Genomic DNA, 20,852 nt, shown 5'->3' with positions numbered 1-20,852 from the left:
GTGGTGTCGCGACAGGCGTGAATGGAGGGACGAATGGAGACGTGTCGTCTTCAGCGATGAGAGTCGCTTCTGCCTTGGTGCCAATGATGGTCGTATGCGTGTTTGGCGCCGTGCAGGTGAGCGCCACAATCAGGACTGCATACGACCAAGGCACACAGGGCCAACACCCGGCATCATGGTGTGGGGAGCGATCTCCTACACTGGCCGCACACCACTGGTGATCGTCGAGGGGACACTGAATAGTGCACGGTACATCCAAACCGTCATCGAACCCATCGTTCTACCATTCCTAGACCGGCAAGGGAACTTGCTGTTCCAACAGGACAATGCACGTCCGCATGTATCCCGTGCCACCCAACGTGCTCTAGAAGGTGTAAGTTAACTACCCTGGCCAGCAAGATCTCCGGATCTGTCCCCCATTGAGCATGTTTGGGACTGGATGAAGCGTCGTCTCACGCGGTCTGCACGTCCAGCACGAACGCTGGTCCAACTGAGGCGCCAGGTGGAAATGGCATGGCAAGCCGTTCCACAGGACTACATCCAGCATCTCTACGATCGTCTCCATGGGAGAATAGCAGCCTGCATTGCTGCGAAAGGTGGATATACACTGTACTAGTGCCGACATTGTGCATGCTCTGTTGCCTGTGTCTATGTGCCTGTGGTTCTGTCAGTGTGATCATGTGATGTATTTGACCCCAGGAATGTGTCAATAAAGTTTCCCCTTCCTGGGACAATGAATTCACGGTGTTCTTATTTCAATTTCCAGGAGTGTATTTGTAGTAGATTCACACAGCTTTGTTCTGCATGGGCCTTCCCTTAGGTAAAATAGGGGCCGAGGAAGGCCACAGCATGAGGCAAACATGCCATTGCAATGGACTGCTGCCTCATGAATGTTCTCACCCTGGCAACAGGATATCATAGACAGCCAGCTTATGTTATAAAGATACAAACACATTCAGTTGTATGTCGACCGAAACTATGTTATTTCTTAGCAAATGGGATCCTAATATTCTGATTAGGTCTCATAACAATGGTGTCACTTCTACAGTTCTAGTTATTTACATGTAATTTGGTGTTTAATTACAAGGCTAAGGAAATGATTTATGAACAGTGTATAAAAAAGGCGGGACCTTTAGAACAGCAACACCAGCTAAGATTTTTCATATAAACTAGTGCCAATTTATAGCCTGTATACTGAGTGTGACTATGTTATTAAGTAACAAATGTGATTTTATCTTTGTGATATGCTGCCTCACAAATGGTGTTCACTGTAAGGCCTTAATTATCCACATGTAATCTGCTCTCATAAGTATACTGTTTAGGGCATATGTTGCATATAATGTATGAAAAGCAAATAACATGGCAACATTCGCTATTACAAATTTTTTGATGACGTTGCAGTTAGTTCTTTTAATTGCATACCTTCAAATCCTAAAGGCTGAATCTGAACAGTGTCCAAAACATAAAATACAAATTGATGTTGTAGGCAGTGTGGAGTCATTTTAAAATGTTAGTTGGTTTTCCTCATAATATCTTCATACCTTTAGAGTTTTATCTTTTTCTTTACAATCTACGCATATTCACAGTTTTTCCCTCAATACTAAATAATCTGTCATATCTTTTCCATTCCACTCATCTTTTACAAAGCTTTATTAATCACTTCTATAATACACAAATCAAAACGCTTTGCAGCACCCCACTTCCCAGAACTCCTAAAGATCGACGTTCACTGTGGATATTGTGTCACAGACACAGTCCTGTTGACTGTCCAGAGATTTCACTAAACCAACCCAAAGATGTAAACAACTATGCATGAGCAGCGCCTATTAGACCGAGGGGGTCCGACAGCCCATCAGTTCCAGTGATTCCACCAGGAAGGAGGTACACGGCTCGTGTTGTCGGTAGTTCAACCATGCCAAGACGGTCAGTACCGCAGTTCGATCACGTCCGCATTGTCACTTTGTACTAGGAAGGGCTCTCAACAAGGGAAGTGTCCAGGCGTCTCGGAGTGAACCAGAGCGATGTTGTTCGGACATGGGGGAGATGCAGAGAGCCAGGAACTGTCGATGACATGTCTCGCTCAGGCCACCCAAGGGCTACTACTGCAGTGGATGACCGCTACCTACGGATAATGGCTCAGATGAACCCTGACAGCACGAACAAAATCTGTATTACTTATATCAAATTTGTTTAGTCTGGTGTAAAATTTACACATCAATGGAAGCTGTGATTCTTCACAGCTCTCCCAATTATCTGCGTGTCCGCTCCTTTCCTTATAAGTATATAAACACTATCATGTGTTAAGAATATTTAGCGTTACAGTTCGATCTGTTTTTTGATTTGTAGAAAGATACAACCATACACGTAAGACACTCTGTAAATTACTTCATGAAATTTTCTATTTTCTAAAATTTAAGTACTTTTTCATTGTTTGGAATCAAATCTATTTTTCTTTCATTGTACTCTATCACTATTACAAGACCACATCCATCATATTCAGGTAGATTGTGCTTAATTACTCGAAACACAATCTGGTAATTAATAGTATGAATTGCTGTAATCATATGTAGCACATTAAAATTTCCCTATTCTAATCTATATTTAGGTATATAGTCCTCGACCCACAATACACTGTATGCAGAGGATACATCCACCATCTTTCTTGTTGAATTTGCGTGTTGACAGCAAGAAAAACGACTATCTATATGACTCCATATGCACCCTAATCGCCCTTATCTTATTCTCACGATTTATTTGCGAGTTACACGTTGCTGGCAGGATAACTATCACCCAGTGTTCTTCGAATACACGTTCCCTAAATTTATCCAACAGGGTTTCACAAGAACTACGTCGCAGTTCCTATAAGGATGCCCATTTAACCTCTCTGAGAATTTCTGTTATAGTTTCCTATGGAATACAACGACCTGTTACGGTCCTAGCAGTGCATCTCTGAATATTTGTAACTTCTGTTGTTAACTCAACTTAGTAAGGATTTCAGACGCTGGAAAATTAGTCTAGATTCGGATGCACTGGCGTCCTGTACGCGCTTTCCTATACATATGCATTACATTTTCCCAAAACTCTTCCAACAAATCTTAGTCTTCCGTTCTACTCCCCTAACACTAATTTTATGTTTTTTTCATATTTCATATTGGTCCTAACTACTCATCAAATGTGACGTGGTCAAGGTGTTCACCACTATCGGATACCTTTGGGCTATTTCAGTTTGCTATTGATATTATCTTGTTTTTATCTATATTTAAAGTGAGCTGCTACTCATTACGCCAAGTGGAAATTGTGTCCAGGTCTTTTTGAACTTGCTAGTATAGCGACCCACGGATCAATGGGCCCGCTATGGTGCGGAGGTTGAGGAGTCGCGGTTTGTGGCGGCAGAACTGCTGGTCTAGGGTGGCTAGGGAAACTCAGCTGAAAGATACAACGTACTTTATTCGTCTTTGATTACATCACGGTACTGTGGCTCCCGCAGATACACCCTCTGCAGGCGCGTGGTCCACAGTTGATGCAGATGACGTCGGAGAGCCGTGGCTGTGTGACGGACGACTGATGTCCGCGTCCTACTTTGCTGACACTGTTTACCTTACTCGGCAGCACGTGCCTGACTTAACATTATGCGGCCCCGAGTGAGTAGTGCCAGTGACGCGTACGTCCGTCAAATTCCTATAGGCAGCCACAGCTACTGGGTTACGAGCTCGCCCTAGTGTGGAGGGACTGTGGCAGTAGCGCCCTGGCTGCGAACCATTGCCTCCCAACGGAGAAGTTCGGTTCTGCCGTGGCCCAAGAGGATTGACTCCCCGCTGTCGCCTAAGTATGTGGCGGTGAACTTAGAATCTTGAGCTGGTCTGGTGGAGCTAGCTGCCAAGACCGGCTTCGGCTGGAACCGACATGAACCCAATGTTGTGGAGCGTGGTGCCAGACAGTGCATAAATGTACTAGAATCAGAGGGTGTTTATTGTCATTAGTAATCCAATTCTCGTGCCGTTACACTGCTTCCAAGCACGTGCAGATGAACACCTCAGTGTCCCAATGGTGCGGAAATATAGAACAGGCTAGTTCATCATTGCAAAGCGTTAGTGCGCTGTCACCTTTGTTGCACGGCTCAACCCAGCCGCCTCATGGCCTTCAAACAGGCTCGCTTGTAAAATTAGATATTACCGCCTCTTTGCCCACCTGCATGCCTCACACACGTCTACCATTGTGCTGCTATAATTTAGTAGCTCCCAAAATATAGCGACGACTTTACATAACTCCCCTCTTTAGGAAGACCTGGACCCTGGGTCTAAACGCGTGCCCTGACTGTAACAGAAAATTTTAGCACAAAGTTAAGACGTAGGCTATTTATAGTGCTTCCTCTTTCATCGTACAATAAAATATCGAATGTGGGGCACATCCCCGTTACAATTCTCAACCATTGCTCCACTGGTACTTTAGCTACTACTTAAAATTTTCCTACTCACCTCATTTCCCCCTTAAACGTTAAGCAAATATTTACATGAATATTCCTTTATCGCACCCCTATGGTGTCTCGTACTGCAAGCAACAATGCTCATTTCAACAGTACCCAAGGCTTCTTGTCTTTCAAATCACAGTTAACTTCATTTTACAGTAACTCTCTTATTATTATATCTAGTATTTGCACTCACCACACCTTTACTTGCACGAGCAGTTAAACAGTCCAACAGTATCTGATGTGCTAGAGCATCGCCCTGACGAGCGGCCCTCCACCTAAGGCTGACAAATGCTGCACAAAACAGTCACCATTAGCACGGTCCCTGTAGTTGTGACGCTTATGGTCTCGATCGTGCGCTGCCACTCCTCCCCCACACTGCTGAACATGTGAAAGTATTTGTTCAACTGAAACACGACCCTCGTGCGCATGTACGAGTCAGTTCACGGACAGGGTTACGCTATGAATCAACGTTTCATTCAGGTAAGTCAGATTTTCCACTGGAAGGACCGATAATGGCTTCTCTGGCCAGTTCAACTGCGTCTGTTTAATGTTCAACTTGGTTTCCTCCATAACAGATGCTGACAGGCAAAACGTCTGCCTGGCTATGCCATAGTCAGTTGCAATAATGATTATTCCACTCTTGTGCGACTCCAAACGTTCAGCTCTCCCGACCTTACCTTGTTCATAGCAATTTGCTACCACTACTTCGGTACTGTTTACAGAAAACAGCCAGTGCGAACTCACTTGCTGAAACTAGGGTAGCAGTTCATTACATCATGTGGACAGTCTTAACCGTCTGCTTCACCGAAGTAGAGCTATACACACGTTGTAACTGTATGTACCACCCAGCTCGAGCAGAAAGTAACCTTCTCCCTCTCATAACGTTCGAATACGGCTCTTTGAAAGTTGCTTTCCGTTAGAACGTTCAAAACAGGGTACTAGCACAAACAGGCAGCCTGGGTGGCTGACTAGAGTGATAAGAATATCTTGTAGAACAAAATGGCAATTATATCAAAACGTTAGAAACAGTCAGAATCTAAATGCAGCAGCCCATTACAAACAGTATTGTAAGGTGCTTAAAAATGTTATTAGGAAGGCAAAAAGTATGTGGTATGCAGATAGAATAGCTAAGTCTCAGGATAAAATTAAAACCATATGGACGCTGATAACCTCGCTGTTGTGCGCCCTAAAACACTAATCATCATCTTAAAACCATATGGTCAGTCGTAAAGGAAGTGGCTGGTCTGCAGAGACAGGTCGAGGATATAGAATCAGTGCGTAGTGGGAATGTCCGTGTTACTGATAAGTCGCATATATGTACAGTATTTAATAATCACTTTCTGAATATAGCAGGTGAACTAAATAGAAACCTAGTCCCAACAGGGAATCTTATAGCGCTCTTAGAAAAAAGTGTTCCGAGACTGTTACCTGAAATGCTCCTCCATGATACTGACAAGAGGGAGATTGAGTTAATAATTACATCACTAAAGACCAAGAACTCTCATGGATATGACGGGGTATCTAGCAGAATACTGAAGTATTGTTCTATGTATGTTAGCCCAGTACTTAACTATATCTGTAACTTTTCCTTTAGGAGTGGTCGGTTTCCTGACCGATTAAAGTACTCGGTAGTGAAGCCACTTTATAAAAAGGGAGACATTGATAATGTTGACAATTTTAGACCTATTTCTATGCCATCGGTGTTTGCTAAAGTTATCGAGAAGGTTGTATATACAAGGTTACTGGAGCATTTAAATTCACATAATTTGCTGTCAAATGTTCAGTTTGGTTTTAGAAATGGCTTAACAACTGAAAATGCTATATTCTCTTTTCTCTGTGAGTTTTTGGACGGATTAAATAAAAGGTTGCGAACGCTAGGTGTTTTCTTTGATTTAACGAAGGCTTTTGACTGTGTTGACCACAAAATATTACAGCAGAAGTTGGACCATTATGGAGTAAGGGGAGTAGCTTACAATTGTTTCGCCTCTTACTTTAAGAACAGAAAGCAGAAGGTAATTCTCCGCAATATTGAGAGTGGTAGTCATGTTCAGTCCCAATGGGGCACTGTTAAGTGGGCCGTTACCCAAGGTTCGGTGCTGGGGCCACTGCTGTTTCTAATTTATATAAATGATACGCCTTCTAGTATTACAGGTGATTCAAAAATACTTCTGTTTGCTGATGACACGTGCTTGATAGTGAAGGATCTTGTGTGTAATATTGAAACAGTTTCAAATAATGTAGTTCATGAAATAAGTTCGTGGCTTGTGGAAAATAATTTGATGCTAAATCACAGTAAGACTCAGTTTTTACAGTTTCTAACTCACAATTCAACAAGAAACGATATTTTGATCAGACAAGATGGCATATTATAAGCGAGACGGAACAGTTCAAGTTCCTAGGCGTTCGGATAGATAGTAAGCTGTTGTGGAAAGCCCATGTCCAGGATCTTGTTCAGAAACTAAATACTGCTTTATTTACCATTAAAACAGTATCTGAAATAAGTGACACTTCAACACGAAAAGTTGTCTACTTCGCATATTTTCATACGCTTATGTCGTATGGTATTATTTTTTGGGGTAATTCTTCTGATTCAAAAAGGGTATTTTTGGCTCAAAAACCGGCTGTTCGAGCTATATGTGGTGTAAGTTCGAGAACCTCTTGTCGACCCCTATTCAGTAGTCTGGGAATTCTGACATTGCCCTCACAGTATATACTGTATTTTCTTTAATGTCATTTGTTGTTAGCAATATTAGCCTATTCCCAAGAGTTAGCAGCTTTCACTCAGTTAATACTAGGCAGAAATCCAATCTGCATGTGGAATGAACTTCCTTGACTCTTGTGTAGAAAGGAGTGCAGTATTCTGCTGCATCCATTTGCAATAAGCTACCACAAGAAATTAGCAGTACCCCAAACTCTTTTAAGTGTAAACTGAAGAGTTTCCTCATGGCTCACTCCTTCTATTCTGTCGAGGAGCTCCTGGAAGAGCTAAAAAATTAAGCAAATTCCAGTGTTACATTGTTGATTTTATTTATTTAAACTTACGACTTGTCACCTGAATATGTTTTTTTTTATATTTCATTTTATCTGTTTCTAATATCTTGTTATAATTTCATGTATTGACTCGTTCCATGACCATGGAGACTTCTCCTTCATTTGGTTCCACGGAACAATAAATAAATAAATAAATACTGACATCATCGCGTGGCTACTACCATCTTCAGCGATCAGTAGTATCTCCTGTGTTTTCACTTGGACAAATTTCCCCAAAGTTTCCCACTTTATCGAGTATGCATGTGTGGTGTAACATCTTAGTCTGGCTCGACTGTTGCTAATCAGAAAGCGTACCAATATTTTCCACCGCATTAGATCTGTTCTGATCTCGACCACTACCATTGGTAATGCAGTGGTAGATTCGACTTGTCCGATTCAGCTACCAGTTCTAGTTTCGGCATAAACTCTTTCTGCGCTTTCTGTAGGCCCATCAAAACTCATCCGCCCGTGTACCGCTGTAAACGTCCGAAATGAACAATAATTGTACGGGTCGGATATGAAATGGTTGAAATGGCTCTGAGCACTATGGGACTTAACTTCTGAGGTCATCAGTCCCCTAGAACTTAGAACTACTGAAACCTAACTAACCTAAGGACATCACACACATCCATGCCCGAGGCAGGATTCGAACTTGCGATCGTAGCGGTCGCGCGGTTCCGGACTGTAGCGCCTAGAACCGCTCGGCCACTCGGCCGGCCGGAAATGAAATAAAAGCTGGACGTTTATCAGCGATGTTGTTTCAACGACCTGAGATGGCTCTTGGTAATGAATTACAATTTTCTTGGTCCTATCCTTCGGAACGTACGGTTTCGATAACATTACCCACTGCCAGAGTTTATACTGTGATAACCCGCCCACAGGATATCTCAACCACTCTTGGAGTTCCATGGCTCTACCGTTTGCTCCCTGCACATGTTTCATCACCCTCGTCTTTTTAACAAAATCCTTAACGGATTCCCCGTCCTTGCCATTTCTCGGTCTTATTTTGACGAATGCCTCTCCGGTAAATTACGTCATATGGTTATAGCCTTGTCGCAGAATGGACTTTATAATAATATATATTCACAACGAATGATAAATATCTGTTCCAGTCATTATGGTGTACACCCACAAAGTGACTCAACATCTTTACCAATTTGTGATGTACCCTTTTCGTCATCTCATTAACCTGGAGATGCAGTGAAGTCACCTTAGCTTCTTATTCTTTATTAAATTACACAGCTGTTTTAACAAATCAGACATAAACTTTGTACCATGATTAGTTATAATAGTTTCTGGCACCCCAAATTTGACCACCCAACTATTGACCAATGCTTGTGATACCTTTGCTGCCTATTGGTTAGGGATTGCCAACATTTACTCATAATTAGATAAATTATCAGTAATGGTTAACACAAATCGATTCTCGGCTGGAATCTTGTTGAATGGCCCAACGATGACCAGCCAATTCATTCTGAGAGGCTCCGTTGTTTCTGGTACGTTCTGCAAAAGTATCAACGAGTGGATCACATCTGCTCCCTGCGCGCACTGTACACAGCCCCTTACAAACCGAGCCACATCCCCTTTCCTAGAATTCCAGCAGCAGCGCTCCACTAGTTGCCTATTCGTTGTTTTACAATCCTCACGTCCGAACAAAATAGAAGTCATGCACTTCTTTCAGCACTTCCTCCTTTAGCTTTGCAGGCACCGCAACTCGTGGTCCCAACCTCGTTGTGTTACACAATATTCCGTTTCACACAGTGAATTGCAGCTGCAGCTCACACTGTTTACATTCAAAGTCAGCCTGTTGTGCTGCTTCCAACTGTGCAAGGTTTTGACCCAGTGTCTTTATCTCTGCTGTCGTACAGCTTCAACTATACAAGCTGTATGTCTCTTACTAGATTTGTGTACAACTTCATACTCGAATTCACTTAACCTCAATGCCCATCTAGTTAGCCTACCAGAAGAGTCTTTAAGCACCAGCAACCACTTCCGCTACTGTTTTACTACTTTATTGCTTTAAAACTCTTTCCATACAAATAACACTTGAAATTCATGGTTATATACAGGGTGTTACAAAAAGGTACGGCCAAACTTTCAAGAAACATTCCTCACGCACAAATAAAGAAAAAGATGTTATGTGGACATGTGTCCGGAAACTCTTAATTTCCATGTTAGAGCTCATTTTAGTTTCGTCAGTATGTACTGTACTTCCTCGATTCACCGCCAGTTGGCCCAATTGAAGGAAGGTAATGTTGACTTCGGTGCTTGTGTTGACATGCGACTCATTGCTCTACAGTACTAGCATCAAGCACATCAGTACGTAGTATCAACAGGTTAGTGTTCATCACGAACGTGGTTTTGCAGTCAGTGCAATGTTTACAAATGCGGAGTTGGCAGATGCACATTTGATGTATGGATTAGCACGGGGAAATGGCCGTGACGCGGTACGTTTGTATCGAGACAGATTTCCAGAACGAAGGTGTCCCGACAAGAAGACGTTCGAAGCAATTCATCGGCGTCTTAGGGAGCACGGAACATTCCAGCCTACGACACGCGACTGGGGAAGACCTAGAACGACGAGGACACCTGCAATGGACGAGGCAATTCTTCGTGCAGTTGACGATAACCCTAATGTCAGCGTCAGAGAAGTTGCTGCTGTACAAGGTAACGTTGACCACGTCACTATATGGACAGTGCTACGGGAGAACCAGTTGTTTCCGTACCATGTACAGCGTGTGCAGGCACTATCAGCAGCTGATTGGCCTCCACGGGTACACTTTTGCGAGTGGTTCATCCAACAATGTGTCAATCCTCATTTCAGTGCAAATGTTCTCTTTACGGATGAGGTTTCATTCCAACGTGATCAAATTGTAAATTTTCACAATCAACATGTGGGGGCTGACAAGAATCCACACGCAATTGTGCAATCACGTCATCAACACAGATTTTCTGTGAACGTTTGGGCAGGCATTCTTGGTGATGTCTTGATTGGTCCCCATGTTCTTCCACCTACGCTCAATGGAGCACGTTATCATGATTTCATACGGGACACTCTACCTGAGCTGCTAGAACATGTGCCTTTACAAGTACGACACAACATGTGGTTCATCACGATGGAGCTCCTGCACATTTCAGTCGAAGTGTTCGTACGCTTCTCAACAACAGATTCGGTGACCGATGGATTGGTAGAGGCGGACCAATTCCATGGCCTCCACGCTCTCCTGACCTCAACCCTTTGACTTTCATTTTATGGGGGCATTTGAAAGCTCTTGTCTACGCAACCCCGGTACCAAATCTAGAGACTCTTCGTGCTCATATTGTGGACGGCTGTGATACAATACGCCATTCTCCAGGGCTGCATCAGCGCATCAGGGATTCCATGCGACGGAGGGTGGATGCATGTATCCTCGCTAACGGAGGACATTTTGAACATTTCCTGTAACAAAGTGTTTGAAGTCACGTTGGTACGTTCTGTTGCTGTGTGTTTCCATTCCATGATTAATGTGATTTGAAGAGAAGTAATAAAATGAGCTCTAACATGGAAACTAAGCGTTTCCGGACACATGTCCACATAACATATTTTCTTTCTTTGTGTGTGAGGAATGATTCCTGAAAGTTTGGCCGTACCTTTTTGTAACTCCCTGTATATCACACTAAGAATGTCTTTCTCTGTTGCTGAGTAACTTTTCTCCACCCTGCTCAGACGCCTAAAAGCATATGTTACCAGATGCTCCTCTCTGTTCACTACTTGACTGAGAACACACCCGATAGCCAAATTAGAAGCGCCCGTTACCAAGACAAACTCTTTCTCGTAGTCCACAAAAATTAGTACTGGGCTTGGCATCAACACTCTATGTAACTCCTCGTACTCTTCTTGGTATTCCTTCATCCATTCGAACTTTACCCTGTTTTGAACAGTCACGTAAGAGGTTCCACTGTATCTGCAAGATCTTTTATGAATTTTCTACAATAATTCGCTAACCTTAGAAAAGATTGTAACCCTTTAGCGTTATTAGGAATTATAAATTCCCGTACTGCTTGTATCAACCTCATATACATTTTAATAAATTCACTGCTAATAACAAGCTCTAAATGTGTAACTTCTAATGCAAAAGGACATTTCTCCAGATTTAATGTTTTGTAAACCTCTCGCAAATATATATGCTCTGCCATACCCCTCACAAAAACGAGTACGTCATCTAGGTACACCATCCACTGCCGATGTTTCAAGTCCAGCAAACGTTGCAGCATTGCCAAGGCATTTTTCATGCCAAACGGCACCCTACGATACTGGAAATAATCTCCGGGGATCGAGAACGCTTTTTTGATCCTCCCCGTATACTTACATCTGAAAGTGCTCACTATTCAGATCTAAGGTAGAGAAGTACTTGCACTGTTGAAAATTGTCAATAGTTTCCATGAAGTATGGGATCAAACATGCAATGGCTGTAGCAAGATCTCTGTAGTCACAACAGAATCTATATATTCTCGTCCAATCCAGTGACTTTTTCAGTACAACTATGATGGCTGTACGTCACGGACCCATCCGTTAACTGTTGCTCATTGGATTCCTCTAATACTTGTTGCATTTAATGTGGTATACGATAAGGTCTATGATATATTGGTGACGTAGCTCCTGTATGGATACGATGTTGTGTTATAGGTGTTGCTGGCAAAGTTCACAAGGAAGAAACAAATCCTCAATTTCAAATAATAATTTCTCCATCTCCAGTTCATTCGTACCTGCAAGCTCCTCAAAGTACCTAGGCATTGTAGTTTTACCGGTGGTTTGCACTTTGCCCTGGTGTGCGCTGACTGAGACTCTAGCCATATCATCCACTACCTCCAAATTAGTTACTAACATTCCCTTGGTGAGCTGCACTCCAACAGCTCCAAAATTATTTAAATTCACGGACACTATTTTCCCATCCAGTTTCTCCCATACGTGTACTACACTCCTCCTTACAAAGCCACCTGATGTGTCTAATACATCATTTTCTGTCAACAGTTCTAACAAGCACAAAGCCTTAACAGGCCAGTCTGGTCCCACATTTACCCTGACCAACCTCGCAGTACCCTGCGCCACAATAACATGGTAATTATTCCTTAGAGTTGTTGACTGCAGATTAAGTGCTCAACAAGATAGGAGTACCTTGCGTTCGTACTACACTGGCGAACGTCTCCCATAGTCGGAGCGTTGCTCCCTCTAAGTTCAATTATATACCACCTAAGGTCAATTCTGGCAGCTGCATTGTCATAAATTCCAGTCCCAAAATATTGCAGTAACCGCCACATACTCGGGAGCAACTTCTATGGAGTTCCTAAACTGCAGCGTCCCCAGCTGAAAATATATCATTGCTGAATCAAAAAATTCTACACCACTGTCTCCTAAGCCACGTAAATTATAACACAGGGAGTTTAATCGCTTCTGACCCATGAGGTCCACTCTTGCCACCTACACATGTGGCCATTTGTCTAATAAAAACGTTTGGTTTTTACCTTCCACCATTGCCTCTGCATTAATATTGGTTGCTTTGATATTTATCGGGAAATCCGTGCGGTGCCTCTGAGGCGTTTAACACTTGCCTTCATGATCCATTTTTCCCCTTACTATTCATTCCTACAATCACGTTGCTGATGCCCAACCACCCCAAAGCTATGGCGCTGAGGTTGGCAAAATTGCTCCTGAACATGTCCCTTTCTTTCATATCTGTAATACCTCACTTTAGCGGAATCTCCTTTTACTAAATCAGTTTCTTCAAACTCCGTGGCTAATCTGACCAGAGTATAAACCCTTCAGGGTACTTGTTCTCACCCTTCTAGACATATCTGGTTGCAAGTCTCTCAAAAATGTGTCCAATTCTCCTTGTTCCGCTCCATGGGTATGTTACTGTTTGCTTTGCCACTTTCCCATAATTCATATGCCTGCACGTTCATTTTCCGTATTCTTATGCACTATTCGCTTAGACTCCATGCCCTATGCACATAGAACAGGATAAACAACCACAATAATTAATAGATTACTCAGTCACTCCAGTTTCTGATGAAACTGCACACGGCAGTTGTGAGGCCATGCTGCCTGGAGATCAACTGTACTGACACCAGTCGCCAGACAAGGTCCACAAGTACTTCTGACACCGCTCTATAGCTACCCTGTGGTGAGCGGGGCCACTACGGAGCAAAGGTGGGGAAGTAAAGGTTGTGGAGGCAGAATTGCTGTTTTAGGGTGGCTAGGAAAACTCCATTGCAAGGTATAACGTATTTTAGTCGTCTCGTATTACATCGGAGAGCTGTGGCGCCCTGGAAACGCCCGCTGCATGCGAATGGTCTCCGGTTGATGCCGATGATGTCGGAAAGCCGCTGCGGTATGATGGCCGACGGACGTCCGCGTTCTGATTTGCTGTCACTGTTTACCTCACTTAGCAGGAAGTGCCTGACTTAGCGCTATGCAGCACCGAGTGGGCAGTGTCAGCAGCGAGTACATTCGCTAAATTCCCATAGACAGTCACGTCTACTGGGTTAGGAGCTCGCCCTTGTGTGAAGGGTTGGCAGCAGTATCAGCCCAACTGCGAACCGCTACCCCCCAAGGGAGAAGTTCGGTGCTGCTGTGGCCCTTGAGAAATGATTCACCGTTGTCGCCTAAGCAGTCGTTGTGAGAATCTTGAGCTGGTCTGAATCTTGAGCTGGTCTGCTGGAGCTGGCTGCCCAGACCAGCGTCACCGATGACCACGCTGTCTGGTCTCCTTCCCCAACCAACCAACCAGACCAGCGTCGACTGCTGGCTGGCCCATAGTGTTCTGGAAAGCGACGTGGACCCACTGCTGTGGAGGCTGGTGCCAGACTGCTCATTATTCTATTAAACTCGGAGGGTATTTATAGCGACCATTAGCATACTAGTTGTGCCGTTACACTGCTTCCAGATACGTGCAGATGGATACTTCGGCGTTCTAATAGTGAGGAAATATCCCATAAGATGGTCCCTCGTTCAAAGTCTTTCTGAGATGTCACCACATTGCGAGGCTTAACCGGGTAGCCTCGTGTTGTACAAACAGGCTCGCTTGTTACATCGCATAGTAGCGCTTCTGAGCCCATCTGACTGTCACATATACGACTGCCTTAGTGTTGCTTCAACCTGGTAACGCCTTGAATTTAGTGACAGCGTTACGCTAGCATTCGTCCAACGGTTATACTTTACTATACACAACAGCATCTTCAGCGAACAACCTTATATTGCCGTCGATTGTATTTGATAAATATTTAGGACGCAAGAGATTATGCTAAGTTTGCCTGGGGCACACTCAATGTTACTTTCGTTTCAGCAAAACAGTATAATGTATAATGGATTGCGTTTGGTCAGTCAAAAATTTCTCTATCGAAGAACGTACTTGCTGGTATACTTCGTATGATCGTATCTTCATGAGTAGTTGTGGTTGTAGTACAGCGTCGAATGCCTTGCGGAAGTCTAGGAAGATGAAATCTATTTTTTCCCCAGCATCTATTACTTTGAAGATACCATGTACGAATAAAAAAAAGCCAAGTTTAAATGTGATTCTGAATCCGTGCTGGTCCTCTGAGAGGAACTTTCTGTCTTCAGGGACGGTAAAATATCCTCTAGAGACAGACAGACGTCAGCGACACTGGTCTGCAATTCTGTGCGTCCGATCTTTCACCCTTTATGTAAATAGCACTGACCTGCGCGCTTTGCCAGTCACACGGGACTATTTGTTACGCAAACGAATCTCAATAAATATAAGCCAGAAAAGGAGTTTATTTCGCGGCGTACGCAGTGTAAACTCTAATTCGAATTCCATCAGAGCCTGGTGCCTTGTACCTTAAATTACACAAAACTTTATCTCAGGCCAGTGCAACAAATATCGATATATATCATATGTGAGTCTGTGCAGCAGTTAAACATTGCATGAAGAGATTTTTAAATGCAGAATTAAGGTTTACGCTTTCTGTCTTCAGTGTGTACCTGAGTGGAAGGTTGGAGCCATTGATTGTTCTTGCGTAATACCTCCCTGGTTTATCTGATAAATCTCAAGGCATTATCTCAGTTTAAAAATTATTGTGAGTTTCACGCGTGGCCCTTCTTATTAATGCATCAGTTGCCATTAACTTTGATCTGTCTGTAACCATGCAATTTATTTTTTAGCGAGGGTGTAGGGCTTTATTTCCACATCATTGGGGTTGGGTTGGGTTGTTTGGGGAAGGAGACCAGACAGCGAGGTCATCGGTCTCATCGGATTAGGGAAGGACGAGGAAGGAAGTCAGCCGTGCCCTTTGAAAGGAACCATCCCGGCATTTGCGTGGAGCGATTTAGGGAAATCACGGAAAACCTAAATCAGGATGGCTGGACGCGGGATTGAACCGTCGTCCTCCCGAATGCGAGTCCATCCACATCATTCTATGACTAGTACTATTAAACTATGCTGAGTCTCTCGTCTATTATTACTTTACTTGGAACGTACGTATCCAGACCACGTTATGTAACATCTTTCTGCTGTAACTGCAATTATTCTTCCTTTGCTTAATCTGTGCTCAATGATTTTAGTTCATCCATTACGTAAGATGTTGATGACTTATAAGTCGACCAAGCCCAAGTAGTCTTCGCTTTCTTGGTGAGCTTTGTAGCAGTGGTGACCATTATAATTGTAATAGCATTATGGTCGCTAATTCCCCTCTCGTTGGTGATATTGTGAAGGTGTTATGTACTTGTCCTATCTTTGCTTCATTATCTGTCTTCTTGGTCATTTTCCTTAAATATTTGGCGTTCATTTCGGCTTTTGTTTCTGACTTTAATAAGTAATCTGCTATTTCACTTTAATTTCCCTGATATGTTTGCTTCATCATTTCTCTCTTCACTCATTTTCCTCAAATATTCGAATTTGATTTCTACTTTTGTTAAACTTAATCCATAATATGGTATTTCATGCACATTTTTTCCACAAATGCCGCCCTGTGATATGCATAGCATACTTAAAATATAGATCTATATTTAATCCATCACTAACACAGGTTTTCTGCTTTTGTAAAGTACACTACGTTGATACCTTTCTTCCCTTTGTTAATTTGTAGTAGGTAACACTAAATTTATCACCTAAGTAAAATACATTAATTAGCTAGGTTTCTGTATTTCTGGGAATATTTCTAATTTTCTTTGTATATTCCATATCCTCTAATGTTTCATCAACTTCTAATCCTACAGTGTAGAATTTGGTCACTGTACCCATCACCAGAAGTAATAATGACTTTATTGCCGATAGAAGCTTTTTTGATCATTATTTTTCATATTAATGTATGCTTCTTTTGCCTTTATTTTCCGTACAATTTCAGTATAATTATGAAGAGTGGAAATGGAAAACTTTGTGAATGCCACTCACAAAACGCATTTTCAGCGCTATTTTACCTATGGAATCCCAAAATTTAGAAGATATTAGAAGTGGTGTCCATTGAGGACAGTTCTGCTAGTTAAAACACTAATGCTATATTTCTTCACTTGTATTATCACGAATAAGACGTAGTGCCTCAGTATTAATGGCATTTGAAACAAAAACCTTCTTCCTGATATTTTGTTGAAAACTGATATTTCTTAGATCGTGGCTGTGTGCAAAATACAAGTTGATTCTTGCAAAGAAGAAAACTGCTGCGAGAGGTCAGCAAGGTCAAGCGATAAGAGTAATTATATAACAAAACTATTGCATCCTTGAGCCCCGGTTCTAGATGTACTCTTGTCCGGTTAATGGCTGACGTTACAGATCAGTTTGCATACAGATGAATTTATTTATGAAAATACAAAGTACAGTCTCCAACAAACTTTACATATTCACATACGCCTTTACCTTTAACCCAAATAAATACAGACTCATTAACAGATATTTTTCTCTTACTACGAGTATACAAAGACAATGCTGAAGTAGACATATAAGCTGATTTACCAAAGTCTTTATTTGCAAGTTCTGCCTTATGATAGGTACGATAGGCAATAATGTCTCTGTCAACAAAACTTTCAAGTCCAGGAACACTAGGTTCTCCTGTACCTCCACGTACAATGGCTACAGTGAGCCAACCATTACCATGTGATAATGTATCATTAATATCAATACTAAAATTAAGTCTGCAGCCACAGAAAACACAAGGTTCGTCGACAAGTGCGGTAGCAGCAATACTCTTAACTGGTATGCGATTCTTCTTGTCTCCAGATGTTGTGGCGGACTCGATGTTCTCGATGGTTTTATACACTGTCTGTTTAGAACGGCGACGAATTTATACAAATGCTCTTTCACCAGTTTCGGAGTCAGATATTCATCGACAGATTGCTGTTATCATTTATATCCCATTTGTTGTTGCTTACATTAATGGCAAAAAAAAATAAGAAAACGATATAAACAATAGCCGTCTGCAGATCAAGTAGACGGTTCGAAACCGAGAACGGCGCTATTTTGTCTAAATAAATAGCATGATTAGCAGTGGCTGGTTACTGTTTGCTTTTTGCGAGACTCAACTCGTTAAAACTTCCCTTTTGGCTTTAGTACCAATCAGTATCATGGTAGGACACTTAAAACGTTCTTAATGAAGTATTTATTTTCTAATCTGTCTCATTATTTTTTGCAGTGATGGGATGAGCAGCCATTTCTGTGGTATCGGAATACCTCCCCAATTTTTTGGATGCAAATCAGTTCTGTACAAACAGAGACACATTATTTCCTATTATCCTGACAAACATGAGATGTGGCAGTTACAACTTCTCCGTTTCCATTCTTCATATGACTCTCAAATATCTATTAATTGACAGTTTTTGATCAATTATTCTGCCCAAATCCTATTTAGCTTTTCTTTTTCCAAAATTGGTCTTCTATATATAATTTTATACTTTGCAATCAAAATCGTCTCTAATGTTATTTCCTTCAGTAATTGTACAGTGATATGAATTAAAATGGTATACTTGTAGTATTTCATCACAATAGTGAATTTACTTTTATCCCAGTTGATATGATTATGACAAATTCCTTTTATTTTTAATTTTTTTTACTAGGATTTGCTCATTAGTTGACCTCAGTTTCCAACACAAGGTTATGGGGCATTTTATTACATTCAGAGCTCAACATAACAGAACTGAGGAAATGTCTTTAATCTTAGATGCCAGTCGTTTCATTAATGTAAAATGTTTGGAGTCTATATTTTAAAGCTTTCTAAAGTAGCTCGCATTACATGTTTCTCCTAATTGAGGTTCGTCTTCTTCGAATAGTGTGATGCTGGTGGTCAAAGGAAATGCTGGTTATCCTCTTTTGCGTTGCAATAGTGATTCGCCGTGCCGCTTGTAGTAGTTTACGCATTCACATGCGTTTACACAGTCATTTCGGTTTTCGAAAACCATTGGTTGATAAGGTTCTGCAAACATCGCCGTAATCCATTGAAGCACATTAAAAATTGCATTTACACTGCAAGAACACACATCACAGCTTCATCAAACAGTCATCAGTTTGATAACCACGAATATTTTACGTTTGTATTAAACCGATGAAGTCACTGGAATAGAGAAGGCGATCGACATCAGTAGTTCTCCGATCGTTCACTATAACAATTGATGGAACAGAAGTTTCGTGTAAAACGAAACGAAGTTTGCAGGGTTGAATGGGTCGGTTTTTTTTCACGCTGTTTGACAGGTAGAGGAGGCGCAAATGGTGGGCGGAAAAGAGGGAGTGAGTGCCTCATACCGTCTGTTACAGTGCTACCAATATAATATTTGAGAATAAACTGTAGCTGTTCGCTCGTGTTGCAGATATTTTTGGACGTTCATTCGGGAACAGGAACAACGATTGTTATGCACTGCGAGTAATATCCATACCAGTCTAAACGGCACGAATGGGCTGCAGAGGAAAGCAGCAGGCCCATCTCTGCTCGCAGCGCGGTATAAAAGTTGATATGTTGGCACTAATACTTTTTTGTTAACGAGTGCGCCAAGCGGAGTCGGGCGCGTTGGCCACTTTTTATAGCCGTGCAGGTATTACAGTATCGACCACCGCTTTTTGTCCTTACCCTTCCTTGATGTTTTCATCGCGTTTGATGCCTAAGGGGGCCATGTGAATCGCCAGCTGACAACTTCGTAATTCTGCAGTTAGGTGGTCAGACAGTACATCTATTGCACTTTACATTCGTTAAGATACTGTGTGTTTTATATGCAAAGCTGTCTCCAGCAGTAGCCCTGACACTGAGAGCAGAATTAGTACACATTGTGTTATACACTAGCCAACGATATATGGCACTATACAAATGTTACGAAGTTACAATAGGCTACGTCACGATTCGTACTCAAGCACAATTTCTCTCCTTCAAAAAGTACTTCCATTATCAATTAAATTACCACCTCCAATCGCTTACAACTTTAATATCTGTCGGATATGTAAAAGATCCTCCATTACCAGCAGTAATATTCACAGTACTGTTTTCTATTGTAGTTCACTCATACACAGAAATGTCTCTACTGATGTACTCTCTTTTATGCAATATTCTGTTCAATGAAATGTTTTCTGTCTCACTTTTAAATGAGTACTTCATATTTACTTTATTTTATTTATTGAGATGTCGTTTTTGCACTCCAGAATATTTTGATGCTTTTCGGAGTGTATGTTACAGCTCTCTTTACAGTAGCAAAAAATACTTTAGGATAAGTTCTCGGTTTAATTATTTGGTATGTACTGTATTACAAACACGTATCGTTACAGACTTTGGGGGTGAAGGCTTCACATAAGAACAAGAAAAATTCCCAAGAGAATGTATTTGAAATTTCTTCGTTTTTAGTTGTTTTAAAAGAATATTTTACAAAGTCATCAAACATCAAACTAATAACAAACGTTCTTCCAATTAAATTTACATGCCACCCAGAAAAAAAAGTCCATTGACGATGCTGTTGAAAACAATAGCACGGCAGATAGTGAGCAGGTAATTAGGCATTCACTTAAAGAAGAGGTGAAGCTACACGGAGTGCGTATAACTTATATAAAGTAAATTAACTTCCTAAGTAATGCACAAGATAGCCCTTACCGGCTCCAACATATTTGGGCTACATCTTTGCGCCAAGGGGAGAAATCTCTATATATATCTATGATATGCTTTTCAGCCAGCATGTTGACAGCTATCTACTGTCTGTGTCTCATGTGACGAACGGTGAAGCGACACAAAGCAGTAAACTGCAGAGACAATCTGGGGCGCCCAGTAACATGTTAGTGGCATTACTGGAATATTCCTATTAGGCACAAGACCCAAGGATATTGATAATGGGTAGGTTTTAAAACGTGGACATAAGCAGCGAATCATACGTGATTAACAAGTCCCAGCATAAAAGATGGTG

This window comes from Schistocerca cancellata, chromosome 4 (genome assembly GCF_023864275.1).
Source record: "Schistocerca cancellata isolate TAMUIC-IGC-003103 chromosome 4, iqSchCanc2.1, whole genome shotgun sequence".
Taxonomy (NCBI): domain Eukaryota; kingdom Metazoa; phylum Arthropoda; class Insecta; order Orthoptera; family Acrididae; genus Schistocerca; species Schistocerca cancellata.
This window is presented reverse-complemented; position numbering follows the sequence as displayed.